This window comes from Pongo abelii, chromosome 21, assembly GCF_028885655.2.
Source record: "Pongo abelii isolate AG06213 chromosome 21, NHGRI_mPonAbe1-v2.0_pri, whole genome shotgun sequence".
Taxonomy (NCBI): domain Eukaryota; kingdom Metazoa; phylum Chordata; class Mammalia; order Primates; family Hominidae; genus Pongo; species Pongo abelii.
In genome coordinates, this window is record NC_072006.2 from 3,688,516 (window position 1) to 3,704,564 (window position 16,049).

General features: G+C 41.4%; 1 protein-coding gene across 12 annotated transcripts in view; it reads left to right on the top strand.

Annotated features, from left to right (window-relative positions):
* The window catches only part of PLCB4 (phospholipase C beta 4), a 411,667-nt gene that overhangs the window by 69,225 nt on the left and 326,393 nt on the right, over nt 1-16,049 (top strand). The window contains exon 1 of one of the 12 annotated variants that reach the window (XM_054541578.2): nt 13,336-15,256. The exons of the other annotated variants lie outside the window; for them this stretch is intronic. The gene's annotated coding sequence lies outside the window, so the exon portion shown is untranslated. Of the gene's footprint in view, nt 1-13,335; nt 15,257-16,049 lie in introns of those variants that run through there. 12 annotated transcript variants of the gene reach the window in all.

Below are 16,049 nucleotides of genomic sequence, written 5' to 3' on the forward strand. Positions count from 1 at the left end.
AAACAAAACAAAAATAATATCTTTGGGAATCTTTAGACATTTAATGGGAAATATATTGCTAGATTATCATATAGCACATGTTTTAAATACTGAACAATGTATGATTTTAATTCAGGAGCATCTCAAAACAGGGAGAAAACCCACTGGTATCTTCTGTCACTACACAGCTTTGCTCACATTTGTGTGCACTTATACTAATTTTGCCATTACACAATTACCTTGTATCACCATAGAATTACCTAAAATATGGAAATATGATGGGTTGCTTGGAAATATGGTGGATTGCCTTTTCTATTACTAATGATTATATTAGCAGCCATACTTCACAATCACCTGTTTAGCAGAACATATCTGGATACACCTACCTTAAGAGATATTTGTGCCTTATTCCTTCTAATTATTCTAGTCCCTAAAGCTTAAGGGGTCAGCAATCTTGACATTATAAGGTGGGCTAATTGATGAAGACTGTCTTATCATTACAACAGTTATAGATGCAATGAATTTTTGAGTGCTGCTTACTAAGTAGGAAACTGATAAACAAGAATTCCACTCCAGAGGCATGAGCAAAATGGTAACTATAGTACATGGGTATTATAGTCAAAGCCTTTGTAAATGGAAACCCCTTAAACTGGTCATGTTAAAGGTCATTACATTGTCTAGAAACTTGAGGTCTCATGAAGTACAGGGAGAGGAACAAAGTCCAGTCAGGTATCATGGAACTATTAATAGAATGCCAACGTCCAGAATTAAGCTTATACTCCCTGTCATGCAGAGAGTGTCTTCTTGTCTATCTGTTTTATTCTTTCCTTATCTTGTTTGCTAATCATGTTCTATCTATATTCTGTTTTAGTTATCTCTTGCTTTTTAACAAACCACTCCAAAACTTACTGGCTTAAAACAACCACCACCATTTGGTGCCTTTCATGAGTCTGGGTGGTAACTGGGCTCAGCTGGGCAGTTCTTCTGTTTCATGTGATGTTGGCTGGGGCTGAAGTTCTCTGGGGGTTCATATGAGCTGGAATGCTCAAGAGGACTTACTCACATGGTTAGTAGTTGATGTGTTTATTGGATGGGAGTTCAGCTAGGATGCCAGCTGGAACATCTCAGCTCTGTTCCATGTAGTTTCTTTCCATGTGGCTTGGGCTTCTCACAGTCAGGGAGCTGGCTTCCAAGAGGGAGCTTATAGACATGCAAAAGTGGAAGTTGCCGGTTCCCTTAAGTCAAGGGCTCAGAAGTCCTGGGTGACCACTCCCAGTGCATTCTGTCAAAGCAGTCACAGGGCCAGCTTCCAGGAGAGAGGAAATAGACTTGACTTCCCAACAGGAGGAGTGACAAACCATTTAAAACATTTTTTTTGCAGAAAGCCCAACATGTTCCACGTGTCCCCAGCCACCACTATTCACAGAAACTTTCGTAAGTGTTCATCACGAATTGCCTATAGCCTCTGTGTCTCTCAGTTCAAATGCTCCCAAGGGACATTCATATTGGTTGCTGACCATCCAGTCACCTGTGGTTGACAGGGCCAAGTCTTGTGCTATTAAAGATTTTCTTTGAAGGGGCTGAGGTGGGATTAGTGCTTTGAAGATTATTTGAGAGAACGCTCTGTGCCTGGCCGTTCCTCTGAGGCTTGAGATAACTTTTCGTTCCATGGTCCAGAGAGCTCTGCCTGACATCTGCCTTCTAACTTTTTCTGGAGCCATTCTCTCCCTCATTTTTCAGCTTTGCTTTTTTGTTTTAAGTTTGTCTAATATGCCTCTTTCCTTTCTGCTCTGTCTCCCTGAGACAAGAAGGCTGTCTTCTCTCTCCTGGTCCCTATCTCTCAGCTAACTTCTAACCTGCTCTTCAGATCTCAGCTCAAATATCACTTCCTGAGGGGAGCATGGAACACTCTGGATTAAGCCACATCCCCTGTCCATCTCCTTTTCCCTCATTTCGCTATCACACTTTGTAACCTTATACCAGTATGGCTACTTGATTATGATCTGCCTCCCACTGAAGGCTCTAGAAGGCAGAGGAATGTGTCTGTCTTCCTCAGGGCTGCAGTGGCCATGCATTGCTTATGTTAGGTACTGATAAGTGTTTGCTATTTGCATGATTTAAAAATTAGAAGTTGAGATGGTTTGGTCATTTGTCCCCTCCAAATCTCAAGTTGAAATATGATCCCCAATGTTGGAGGTGGGGCCTGGTGGGAGGTATTTGGGTCATGGGAGCAGATTGCTCATGAATGTCTCGGTGCCCTCCCCGTGGTAATGAGTGAGTTCTTGTTCTATTAATTCATGTGAGAGCTGGTGGTTTAAAAGAGCCTGTCATCGCTCTTGCTCCCTCTCTTCCCATGTGATATGCCTGCTCCCCCTTCACCTTCCACCATGAGTAAAAGCTTCCTGAGACCTCACCAGAAGCTGGTGCCATGTTTATACAGCCTGCAGAACCGTGAACTAAGTAAACCATCTTTCTTTATAAATTACTCTGTCTCAGGTTTTCCTTTATAGCAATGCAAAACGGACTAACACAGAGGTAGTTGCCCTGAAGAAGAAAGGACCAAGGGGAGAGAATATTTATCTTGATGAAAGAAGTTAAGACTAGCCTCGTTTCAGGGAATATAAGGACATAGTTTATTGGGGACTCCCACTCATCCCCATTGGTGATACCATGTGAATCAGTGAAGTCCTATTGTTAAGGGTAGAGGCTCCATGTTAGTTTGAAATGTAGCAAGAGTTCCTGCCCAGAGATGGTCCATAAGTGCCTGATTAAAAGCCAACTTTTTCTTTTCTTTATGCTTCTACCCTCATGGGGCCCTAAATCTGTACACAGAGATCTCAGTGATGGCTGAACTTTGTGACCATTGGGCCAGAACTACTCATTCCATTCCTATTTGTTCTCCCATGAAGCCAGTATCTTGTTTGGCTGCAAGCCAAAAAGATTGGTTAGATTACAGCTTGGGATATGACGGATGCACCTCTGAGCATAATCTCCATGAGATAACCCTAACCAAAACTTTTTGTCCAATTCTTCTGTGGCTTGCTATTTATCTAAAAAGAAAGTTAGTAAGTTAGTAAAAGAATCAAAATACCAGATGGGAAACATAAAAATGGAGAAGGAAATAACTGAGATGTTGTTTTCTTTAAAGATTCTACACTCTTTGCATGCTAGGATTTTTCAATCCCCACTTTTAGATTGAGATAAAGGTGGGTGCAATCTTGTTTAAGTTCACTTAATTTCGTTGAAATAATTTAATGCTGTAAATATGTATTGAACACTCCATACGTATCTCCGTGGAGGGTGTAAAGACACATACAAGTTGGTATATAATCTTGAAATTTATACCTACCCAGGAATTATGGCATGCATATATGACATGAGGTCCCAGTGCAACAATCAGATAAAAAGGGAATAATAGGAATTAAATGAGGGATGGAGCAGTCAGGAGTGTTTTTATAGAAAGACTAGACATTGAGCTGAATCTCCATGGATGAGTAGTTTTAGGAAAAGTTGCCTAGAAAGTAGAGGGAGAGGGCATTCTAGGCTGTGAAAGCCCCATGTCTGAAAGTTAAAGTGTGAGAAGGAGCAGGAATGCCCTTTCACACACCAAAGGCAGTGAAGGTATACAGGGTAGGGGTGGGAGGTTAGAGAGTGGAGGACTATGGCAAGCCACTGAGTGAGATCCTTGGAGGCCAAGTGCAGAGGTGGAATGCTTGCAAGCAGAGGAAGTCATATCATAAAACCTGTGATTTGGAACATTATTTCCTTTGCAGTTGGTGAGGTGGTTTCGATGAGGAAGAGGCTGGAGCCAGAGACACCTCCTGGGAGATGTTGTGGTCAGCATCACAAGGGTGGTGATAGAAACTAAGAGAGAGGGAAGTGCACAAAATGGGTTCAGAGGAAGAATGGGTAGATTTTCATGTCTGGATTCATAGTGAGGAATACAAAGAAGGAAGAAATAAAGGGATCTTGAATCTGGGAAAATTATTTCCACGATCACCAGTACAAAGATTGGAAATGGATGGTCATGCCAAGGTTGTGTGGACCAGAGGAATGGAATAGCTTATAAGCAATGTTAAATAACTGTGGGTTGATTGAAAGATAAAGGCTGGAGGTGCAAATGAGTGCATCATTAGATGCTGTTGGACTAAATAAATCCAATGAACACAAACTTGGAAGTTTTACTAGGCATTTTAAGCAGGGAAGTGAAAAAAGAATGTCCCATATCTTCAGATACTGACATCTAATTCCACAGTAAATTCTGTTGTTCTACATTCACAACATATCCCAAATTTAAGCAGTTTGTATTGCTGGTATCACTACCTTCTGGTCCAGTCATCACCCTTCTTCACCTGGATTCTGCAGTAGCCTTGGAGCTTGTCTGTTCCTGCTTGAGCCCTTGCCCATCTGCAGTCTGTTCTCAACACAGCAACCCAAATGATGCCTCTGAAATAGATATCAGATCACGTTGCTCTGCTCCTAGTCTAAAGTGGTTTCCCACCTCATTCAGAGAGTAAGCCAAAGCACTCACAAGGGCCCCCAGGACCCGGCACGATCCCTTCCTCTTAATCTGTGACTTCATCTGTTACTACCTTCTCCTTTGTTCACTCCATGTTGGCTTACCTTGCCAACTGCTTTTCCTTACACACACTGGGCATGGCTGCCCCAGGGCCTTTGCACATTCTCCCTCTGCCTGAAAACTTCTTTACAATATCTGCAGGACTTGTTCCTCACCTCCTTCAAATCTTTGCCAATTGGGGCCTTTCTTTTAGCGTTGCCATCCCTGTGACTTGTACCCTGTCCCTTTCCTTACTTTAGTCTTTTTCCTCCATAACCTTTAGTGTCTTCTAATATCTAGACCATTGGCTGACTCGTTTGTTGTCAATCTCCCTCTTTAAAATTGAAGTTCCATGACCAGCAGAGATTTCTGTCTGTATCATGCATGGACATCTTAAATGCCTAGAACAGTACAGGTACTTAGTAGTAAACATTTGTTGAGTGAATGGAACAAATTCTGTTAGAAACTTCTTTTTGAGTGGAATTTTGATTTCCTTGAGATCAGCTGTCAATAATTTCTATCTTTATATTCAGGCATAGTCAGTGCTCAGTAAATGTTGAATGAGCAAATAGAACCTGAAATATAAAATCCTGACATTTCACATTATCTAGTTCCAGAAAGTTTTAGTACTAAATGTAACATTTAAAAAACGGTGGAGGGGAGGGATGATGGAAGGATAGTTTTGGTTCATTTAGCTTAGCCTCCACTTTCGACTTCAGAATTCACGTTGCAGTTTGGCAATTCTTTCATTATTACTATGATTATTAATTGGATGCTATTTAAAAATTTGGCTTTTAAACTCTCAGCTGATGTTTTAGGAGATTATACTATACAGGGTACAGAAATTGCTGGGGCTGACTGTAACTATTCATGGCCAATTAAGGAACAGCATTGGCAAGAAATGCAGGGTGGATACACTTGTTCTTTGTGGGAATCCTGGTGGCTATGGCTTCATAGTATCAGGGGACTAGCTTGCTGGGCTTCCTTCTGCGAAAGGGATCTTAATTTGGTTACCTGGTGGATGCTTTTATAAATGAGAAGAATAAACAGTCTTGAGGGACTTACCTTTGTTGGAGAGTTAAAGAGAGAAAGAAAAGAACAAAGTGAAGAAATTACTCTTTATTTGGGAGCATTTCCTTGAGAAGTCTTTCTGAAGTTTGCTTTTAGTTTTATTTGGTATCACTTTTATCTTTTCCCAGGGGATGCAGATGTCTTTTGAAAGAACGCATGCAGAAAAAACAAGCTGTAGGAGGCAGAAATAAATTCTTGAAAGTTAGTAAGTTTCTGAAGGACAGAACTGCTTGGAGAAGCTGGGCTGTACCACATCTTTAAGGTTGATGTCTGGGAGAACCAACTACTGTGTTTCCTGGTATGACCATTGATGTGTTTGTTGATAGATACAACTAATGGCTAGGTTCTTACTTGTACTTTGATGTGGGACTTTTTAAAAGAGTTCAAACAATAGGGAAATATGACACAAAGGAACCTGAAAAACATAAGCAGCAGATTACACCTTTGCTTAACTTTAAGGTTAAAACAATCTATAGAAAATTGTTTTGGATTTTTCTAGCTAGTGAAAATACTATACAGCCCTTTGCAGATATAGTATCTAAGGGGTTTAAAGAAAGTTAAAGGCTGGTGTGGTGGCTCAGGAGGCCAAGGCTGGAGGATTGCTTAAGCCCAGGAGTTCAAGACCAGCTTGAGCAACAAAATGAGACCTAATCTCTACAAAAGAAAAAAGAAAAGAAGAAGAAGAAGGAAGGAGGAGGAGGAGGGTGAAGGAGGGGGAGGAGGGGAAGGAGGGAAGGAGGGGAAGGAGGGGAAGGAGGGGAAGGAGGGGAAGGAGGGGAAGGAGGGGGAGGAGAAGAAGGAGGGGGAGGAGGGGGAGGAGGTGGAAGAGGGGGAGGAGGAGAAGGAGAAGGAAGTTCAAATAAAATTAAGTCGCAGAGAACAAGGCCATACACATACCCAGCCAAAAGATCATTCATGTAACATTGCCTAAGACTTCTCCATGGTGTCAGTTAGGACGATGTTTAAAATCAGTGGCAGAGCTATTTTCCTAGCTCTGCCTAAAAGTGTCAGAGGTGTATTGTGTTTTCAGTCTGGGATCCAAAGCCATGTGAGAAGAAACATCAGAGATGATGGCTTTTTTGGTTTTAAACCATCTTAGCTATGTTTGCACTCATTTCTGTCCTCATTGAAGAGGACAACTGGGGTAACTGAGATAGTGAAATGTATCCAAGGTGAAAGTGAGTGAAAACAAAAATATTTCTCCAGTGTGTTTTTGTGATGAGAAGCAGGAAATCTGAACCATTGAGCTCTTAAGAAAGTCCTTCACTGCACCTTTGTTTGCTGTGTCAAAGAGGCCACATTCATTACATAGCACAATTCTTGGAGTGAATCCTTCACTCTCAACAAATGAGTTAAAATGTTTTTCTCTAAAAAATAAAAGATGCATCTTCAGCAAATTTTATTTTTATTAGGAAAAGCCACTACTGCATCCTACTTTTATTCTGGGTGTGTTTTATATTTTTGACAAGTGCTCTCACGTCAAAAAAATGTGTCTACATTAATTCAAAATTCATAATGATCACTCTTATGCAGCTGATACAATTATCAAGGTTCTTTTTTTTTTTTTGGTCTTCTTTCCCCTGCTGTTGCCTAGTGTTTGTAATGATCTTTTCTTGACATTGGGCAGGGGAGAGGATAGGGAGAGAATGTTCAGCAAAAATCAGTCATGTATTTAGTGTGCCTTCCCATTCGTTCATTTCATCTTCCATCTACCCATTTATCTTTCCATTCATGCACCCACCCATGCAACATTCATTGATCATCTGTGAGCCACCTAAATTGGAATAAGCAAGGATCTCTCCTATCAAGGAGTCTAGAATAAATGCCAGGCATTTACAGTGGGAAAATGTTAATATCAGGTAAATTCTGTCTTGGGGAGAGGTCTCCTGACCTGTTTTGGGGGGTTTTAGGGAAAGCTTCCAGGAAGCAGTACTACCTCAACTGATACATAAAGGGCAAATTGAAGTTAGCTGGAAGAACTGCATGTTTGGGCTAGAGTGTGGTTAAGGGATGAGGAAGAATTTCCAGCAGAAGAAACTCCATGTTCTAGAGGTCATATTTTATGTGAGGGTTGTATTTCTGAAGTTCTTGCAAATTTGGAACTCCCATGATTCAAAATAATTGTGTCAAAAGATGGTGGGTATTTTCATTTACCAGCTAACATGGCCCTGTGGCCACTCTGTAAACAGAGTTTAGAGTTTCCTCTGCCCCAGCCAGCATCAAAACTACAATTCTTGAAGAATTGTTTCGGGAGGGTGCCTACATTGATCCAAATTAATGTGAGACCATATTAGTGCTTTTGTATCACATTATTTCAAAGCTGCGTGATTCAGGTTCACCTCAAATATGACCAAACTCTGGAGTTTCAGAGCAGTAGCTCATGGCCCATTTGATGGTATTAAAAGTAGATCAGGACGGATAGCATGTACACACAAGACTAGGGGTGAGGGAGAAAGGAGATAAAATGGATAAGGAATCAGGGACCAGGTCAGTGAAGGCTTGTAAACTGTGTTAAAAGGTAAAATAGTCACATTAACATTTTAAAGAATTTATTCGTGTAGATAGTAATTCATGAATTGGGCAGCATCAGGTAGTAAGTGGTTCAGAGTTCCACTGAAAGGGCACAAGGGGAACATTTTTATAAGGTGTTCTAGGAAGCAAGACAAAAGTATTTGGTTAAAGTGGAAAGTCCCTAGTTAGAGGTTAATTGGTAGTTTCTGACTCTTTACATGGTATTTCAATTTTTCACATTGATTAGGTTTTGGTTTACTTACCTAGGAACCCAAGGTGCCAGAGTCATCTCAGCCTGGTAGCTTCTCAGTTAGTTTTTAAAAGCAATTATAATAAGAGGATGGCAGTGGGGAGCCTCTGAAGAATGCTGAGGAAGGAATTGGCAAGGTCAGCATTATGCTTTTGTTAAAGTGTAAATAGAAGAGAGCTGAAATTAGACCATAAGTGGATTTCAGATATTTTTGGAACATTTTATCTTTTATTTCTAATTAAACTTTGCTTATAAACAATATAAGCTTTTGTGATATCAAAGTCCTCCTCTTAAGGTGTTTTGTTAATTTGCTTTTGAAGCGTCCACTAATCATCTTGTAAGAGAAAATAAAAGACATGGCCTGACTGGCAAAAAGATTGGATAGAGGTTCAACCCAGAATTGGGGTCTAAGGCTAGGGGAGAATCTGATTAGGGAATCATACGTGGAGGTCTATGGTAAAATAGGTTGTGGGAAATATGAGTTAGACAAAGTTAAATAGACTTTTTTATTGTGGGGCTTCTAGATCCTTAAATACATTAATTTATGTTAAGGTGCATAGGATGTCATCAACTTGTTTCACAACTAAGGAAACTTTGTTCCAAAAATAGTCATTACAGTCTGGCTAAGGACTAGTATTCCAAGGAATATGTACCCATTTCCTTTTGCCACAATAATGCTGCATAATAAGGAACCACAAAACTGCAGTGGAATAGAATAACATATATATATATATATTTAGCCTGTAAGTTTCGGGGGGTTCAGCTGCTCAATGCTTGACTGATTTCAGCTGATCTCATTCATGTGTCTGTGCTGAGCTATGGGCTGGGCAGGCAGCTCTGGGTTAGTTCATGTGTCTAGGGGCTCAGCTAGCTGTTAGCTGACCTAGGGTGGCATAGCTAACATCTATGCTAGATCAGGGTGACTCATCCCTGCTAAATATGTGTCTCATCCTAAGATACTAGACCTAGCATATACTCCTGGCTATGGCAGAGGAGCAAGAATGAGAGCAAACTCAGTTGTGCAAGCACTTTTCAAGCCTTTCTTTGCATCATGTGTGCTAATATTTCCATTGGCCAAAGGAAGTCACACAGCCAATTCTAGAGTGGGAATGGCACCACAAAGTTACATAGCTGAGGCTGTGGTTACAGGGAGGGAGAATTGTGCTCTTTTTGCAGTCAGACTATCCTAGATCCCAACTTAGAAATTGCAGGATGAGATCACAGTCAATTGAGCAAGGAACGAGGTCAGACTTTTCTCCATGCCATGGCCACAGAACTGTACTTTTGATACTGATAAGCAGCCAAGCAGCCTCACAAATAGATGTCTGTGCCATGTCAAGGAAGAGAGAGTTCATCTGGGTCTGCACAGGTCTTTATTGTCTTTCTATTGAATTATTTCATTGAGGGCTGAAAGGATTGTGGACATCATCTAGTTCTAGTTGCATTGTGTTGGCAGTTATGAAGGAGACAGTCCCAGAGAGGTTAATTGGGCTCCTTCAATCCAAACAGCTATCTAGAAGCAAATCTGGGCACTGAACCCAGATTCTCAAGCCAATTGAGTTTTAATTACCTCAAAGAAGCTTTGTTGTGGGGTGGAAGGGACTGAAATGTATTTGCAATCTTTATATAGGAACAAATCACATTCCTCCTGGAGGAAATGAAATATAAATGATTTTTGAAATAGGAAGAATAGAGTAGTCATGCCTTGTTAGGTGTCTCACAAAGGGCAAAGGGTAAGGATAGTTAAGCATTGAGTGATTGCTGAATACTGTGGCTGGAGATCCTTGGTAATAGAGTTTCGTTTTCAGATTTTTTTTTTCTCCTGTCTCTTCCCTCCCCCCAAGAATTTCTCCTGCATCAGGGAAGTCAACAGAGGACTTCTGAGCAGAGAGTAAGAATTTGTGTTCTAGTTCCTTCTTTATCAAACAGAAGATACAATTGTGAAGGGAGACCCAGCCTTCTAGAATAGCTGGCACATTAACACCTAACTTACCTGACATTGGTAGGGAACAATTTGTGCTACGTAAATAAAATTTTGATAGTGAAATCCTAACCATTTAGCACTGTCAAAGTAGCTGTTTTCATGATGGAAATATTTCTGGTCTAACAGATGTGTTTCCCTGATTTAATAAACAGAATAATTGAAACTTCCAGCCTCATCCTTTTAGACATCAGTTATTGAACTGTGCAGTAATATAGGAACATGCCTTGTAAAGAGCCATGTAAGTGTAAGGTGTTGTTATTGTTATTGTTTGCTTGGGTTTCTGGAGTATGTGGGCCACTTAGCTCTAACCTTGGCTTTAGACAGATCTGCTTTTTAAATTCTTGTATTCCTTGTTTGTTTTCAGAGGGTTCCCTTGCCCTCTGGCCTCCAGGTAGGTGTAGCCAACAGGAAGCACTGGTGGAAAACTGGAGGGCCAGAAGAGAGAGAGGTCAGGGTGTGTTTCTCTGCCTCTCTGCTTTCTTTGGTATCTCTAGGAACACATGTGTCTCTTCCATATGTCTCTTCCAATCAGCTCTCACCAGACTCCCCTTTTCTCCACAGCAGCCTGATCTCCACAGCTGTTGTCCTGGTCTCTGTCAGTTGGCTCTAGCCTCTAGGCTCTGATAACGTCGCATCCTTCCATTATCCCACCTGTTAGGGAAGATAGCAGCTTTCCTCAGTTGCTAGTCTCTGGGCTGCCTCACTGTCCCTCTGTGGTCTGTCAGTCATTCTCACATCTGTAACAAGTCACCTGATTTGAAAGACCTAGAGTAGTTTCTGTGTTCTGGTTGACTTTGACTAATAATGGTTTATTGAATTTGCCTTCTCTTGCAACCCTTACTTCCCTCCTGATTTGCTTCTTGCAACGTACTGTGCAGATGACATCCATGTTATGCAGTTTATTTCATTAGACATAACAATGAAAACTCTTTTAAGCAATAGAGCACAGTGGTTTTGAGCCTGCGCTCTGGTGTTAGAATGTTTGCATCCTAGTCCTGTCTGTGCTACTCATTGGCTATGTGACTCTGGGCAAGTTTCTTAACCTGAGACTGACTTTTTTTAAATCTAAAAAAATGAAAGTAATTTCAGTACCTAAGTTGTCTCAATATGAGTTTCCTGGGAAACAAACTCCCAACTGGAGGTTGGTGTGCAGAGGTTTATTCTCGAATACTCTTGAGATTAACAACATCTGTGGAGGGGAAAGGACAGATTCAGGACTGGGCAGAGGGAGAAGTTGAACTGCAGTGCAATCTTAACAAGAGCCTTAGTCAACCTTCTGAAGCAGGTTGGGCCCTTATTCACTGATGTTGACCATTGGAGGCAGTTGACCATGAATGGAACAACTTCCTCCAGCTGAGGGAATTTTCCAGAGAGGACTGACAGTTGAGGGCATTCTGCCTGCATCACTCACAATAGCAAGGAATCAATCCTTCAGTTGAAGCAGTGTCTGAGCATCACATCACAGTGTCCATGACACATCTCCAGGTGTGTAATGTGAAAGATAAATATAGTAATTAAACCATAAGAAATGCCTTGCTAGGTGCATAAAACTTGGTGAATGCTCAACGCTATTAGTTAACATTATTGATGAATTAAATATAGAAGTTTCAGTTAGTGGACTTTATGATGTCTAGTGTAGCTATTCTGAGAGTTTTGACTGATTTCTTCTCCATAACCCAGTCCTAAAGAGTTGAGGAAAAGCAAACAAAGTAAGTGGTCTGGGATAAATAGGGTTCCATGATTTGTGTACATATACTGTCATGCACATTGGCACTTTCATATTACTTTTAATGTGGTGTCTTTAAATATGGCTTACCCATAGGTTCTTGTATCTTTATTCCTTAAGGTATTCAAGGTATTTAGCATCAAATTTGGTACAAATCAATGCAGCTTCCATTTTTTGAATACTTACTATGTAGCCATGGTGCTAAACATGCATCATCTTATCAGTTCTCAGGATGACTCTAAGGTGCTGAGATTCCTAGTTTAGGAGGAGGCCTGAGGTCAGTGAGGTTAAGTGACCTGCCCCAGGTCACCCAGCCAAGAAGTGGCAGAGAAGTCTCCTGCCAGGGCTGCCAGATTCACTGCGAGCCTAGGCTTTTCACTACACATTTGGACGATTTAAGCAGCAGTAGGGGAAACCTTCTCCTCCGAAAATAACTCTAGCAAAGTGTAGGTGTTGTTTTGGTAGAAACATTTCAGCTGTTGCCATAAAAATCTTCCCCCAAATGGCTTTGTGAGAGCAAAGCTGTGCAGGCTCTGCTTGTGTTTATGATGGGAGCCTTATGGCTTAGCCACAACACAAATGATTTGTTTTCCTGGCCTTGTTGGCAAAGTGATTTAATTTCTGGGTTTCCCTGAGGAAAAAATCTAAACAAATACAGTAGGCCCTCCATATCTGCCAGTTCTGCATCCATGGATTCAACTAAGCTCAGATAGAAAATATTCAAAAAATTTAACAATACAACAATAAAAATAGTATAAATAAAAACAGCATAACAAATATTTATGCAGCATTTACATTGTATTAGGTATTATAAGTACTCTAGTGATGATTTCAAGTATATGAGAGGATGTGCATAGGTTATATACAAATATTATGCCATTTTATATAAGGGACTTGAGCATCTGTGAGTTTTGGTACCTGTGGGGGATCCTGGAACCATTCCCTTACAGATACTGAGGGATGGCTGATATGGTTTGGTTGTGTCCCCATCCAAATCTCAACTGAATTGTATCTCCCAGAATTCCCACATGTTGTGGGAGGGACCCAGGGGGAGATAATTAAATCATGGGGGTTGGTCTTTACTGTGTTATTCTCATGATAGTGAATAAGTCTCATGAAATCTGATGGGTTTATCGGGTTTCCACTTTTGCTTCTTCCTCATTTTCTCTTGCTGCTGCCATGTTAGAAGTGCCTTTCAACCTCCCGCCATGATTCTGAGGCCTCCCCAGCCATGTGGAACTGTAAGTCCAATTAAACCTTTTTTTCTTTCCAGTCTTGAATATGTCTTTATCAGCAGTGTGAAAACAAACTAATACAGTAAATTGGTACCAGTAGAGTGGGGCGTTGCTGAAAAGATACCTGAAAATATGGAAGTGACTTTGGAACTGGGTGACAGGCAGAGATTGGAACAATTTGAGGGGCTCAGAAGAAGATAGGAAAATGTAGGTAAGTTTGGAACTTCCTAGAGACTTGTTGAATGGCATTGCCCAAAATGCTGATAGTGATATAGACAATAAAATCCAGGCTGAGGTGATCTGAGTTGGAGATGAGGAACTTGTTGGGAACTGGAGCAAAGGTGACTCTTATTATGTTTTGGCAAAGAGACTGGCAGCATTTTGCCCCTGCCTTAGAGATTTGTGGAACTTTAAACTTGAGAGAGATAATTTAGGGTATCTGGTGGAAGAAATTTCCAAGCAGCTGAGCATTCAAGAGATGACTTGGATGCTGTTAAAGGCATTCAGTTTTATAAGGGAAGCAGAGCATAATAAAAGTTTGGAAAATTTGCAGCCTGACTATGTGACAGAAAAGAAAAACCCATTTTCTGGGGAGAAATTCAAGCTGGCTGCAGAAATTTGCGTAAGTAGCAAGGAGCCTAATGTTAATCCCCAAGACCATGGAGAAAATGTCTCCAGGCCATGTCAGAGACCTTCACGGCAGCCCTTCCCATCACAGACCCAGAGGTCTAGGAGGAAAAAATGATTTCATGGGCTGGGCCCAGTGTCCCTGTGTGGTGTACAGCCTAGGGACATAGTGCCTTGTGTCCAAGCTGCTCCAGCCATGGCTGAAAGGGGCTAACATAGAGCTTGGGCTGTGGCTTCAAAGTGTAGAAGCCCTAAGCCTTGGCAGCTTCCATGTTGTGTTGAGCCTGTGGGTACACAGAAGTCAAGCATTGAGGTTTGGGAAACTTCACCTAGATTTCAGAAGATGTATGGAAATGCCTGTATGCCCAGGCAAAAGTTTGCTGCAGGGGCGGGGAACTTCATGGAGAACTTCTGCTAGGGCGTCGTGGAAGGGAATGTGGGGTCAGAGTCCTCACATAGAGACCCTACTGGGGCACGGCCTAGTGGAGTTGTGGGAAGAAGGCCACTATCCTCCAGACCCCAAAATGGTAGATCTACTGACAGCTTGCACCATGTGCCTGGAAAAGCTGCAAACAAACACTGAACGCCAGCCCATGAAAGCATCTGGGAGGGAGGCTGTACCCTGTAAAGCCATAGGGGTGGAGCTGCCCAAGACCATGGGAATGTGTCTCTTGTATCAATGTGACCTGGGTGTGAGACCTGGAGTCAAAGGAGATCATTTTGGAGCTTTAACATTTGACAGCTCTGCTGGATTTCAGACTTACGTCGGCCCTGTAACCCCTTCGTTTTGGCCAATGCCTCCTATTTGGAACAGCTGTATTTACCCAATACTTGTACCCTCACTATCTAGGAAGTAACTAGCTTGCTTTTGATTTTACAGGCTCATAGGCAGAAGGGAGTTGCCTTGTCTCAGATGAGACTTTGAACTGTGGACTTTGGGTTGATGCTGAAATGAGTTAAGACTTTGGGGGACTGTTGGGAAGGCATGATTGGGTTCGAAATGTGAGGACATGTGATTTGGAGGGGCCAAGGGTGGAATGATATGGTTTGCCTGTGTCCCCATCCAAAACTCAGCTTGAATTGTATCTCCCAGAATTCCCATGTCTTGTGGGAGTGTCCCAGGGGGTGGTAATTAAATCATGGGGATCGGTCTTTGCCGTGTTATTCTCTTGATAGTAAATACATCTTGAGATCTGATGGGTTTATCAGGGGTTTCCACTTTTGCTTCTTCCTCATTTTCTCTTGCTTCTGCCATGTAAGAAGTGCCTTTCAACCTCCCACCATGATTCTGAGGCCTCCCCAGCCATGTGGAACTGTAAGTCCAATTAAACCTTTTTTTCTTCCCGGTCTCGGATATGTCTTTATCATCAGCATGAAAACAAACTAATACAATGGCTTTAAATTTATTTGTAATTGGATGTTTAAAGAGGAGCCACAAGGAAAAGTCAAAGTGGGAGGCCCAGGTATGTTTTCATTCAGTGAGTGATACGGTAAGGGGAAGAATAAGGTGCATAGGTGAATTCACTCAATGTTCTTTCTTCCTAGTATTTGGCTCTCCATTCTTCATCAGGAAATGATTATTATAATCAACCAAAATTTTGCAAACAAGGTGGGCATTTAGGTATGTAGGTGTTCAGCATTATTTTTGGAGAACAGAGCAAATCTGGTCATTATTTCTTTTTATTGAAATAAAAGTAATGACTCCTTTTCTGTAGGAAAAAATAATTTTTCAAAATAGGCTACATGGTACTGATGAGAGGTTAGAAGGCTGCATGATATTCCAGTCAGATCATGATCCCAGATTCCCATCTTTCTGGTCCACCATCTTGATCTTTCCTTTTTCCATTGGTCACTTGGGCCAGTTCAGTTTAGGCCATCAGGTCCACAGTGCACATGTGCAGCAAGGAGGGATTAGAGAGAAGAAAGGAATCCTTTTAGTTGAGGCATCTTCTGCCATTTTTGTCATCTTACTCTTAAGTTCCATATAACACTTTAAAAAAAATTTTCTTGGCCAGTATTTGGTCACATGGTCACATCTCAGTGCAGGAGAGCCTGGGAAATTGTAGTCTTGCATTGGGAAACTGCCTGAATAAAATTGGGGCTCTCTT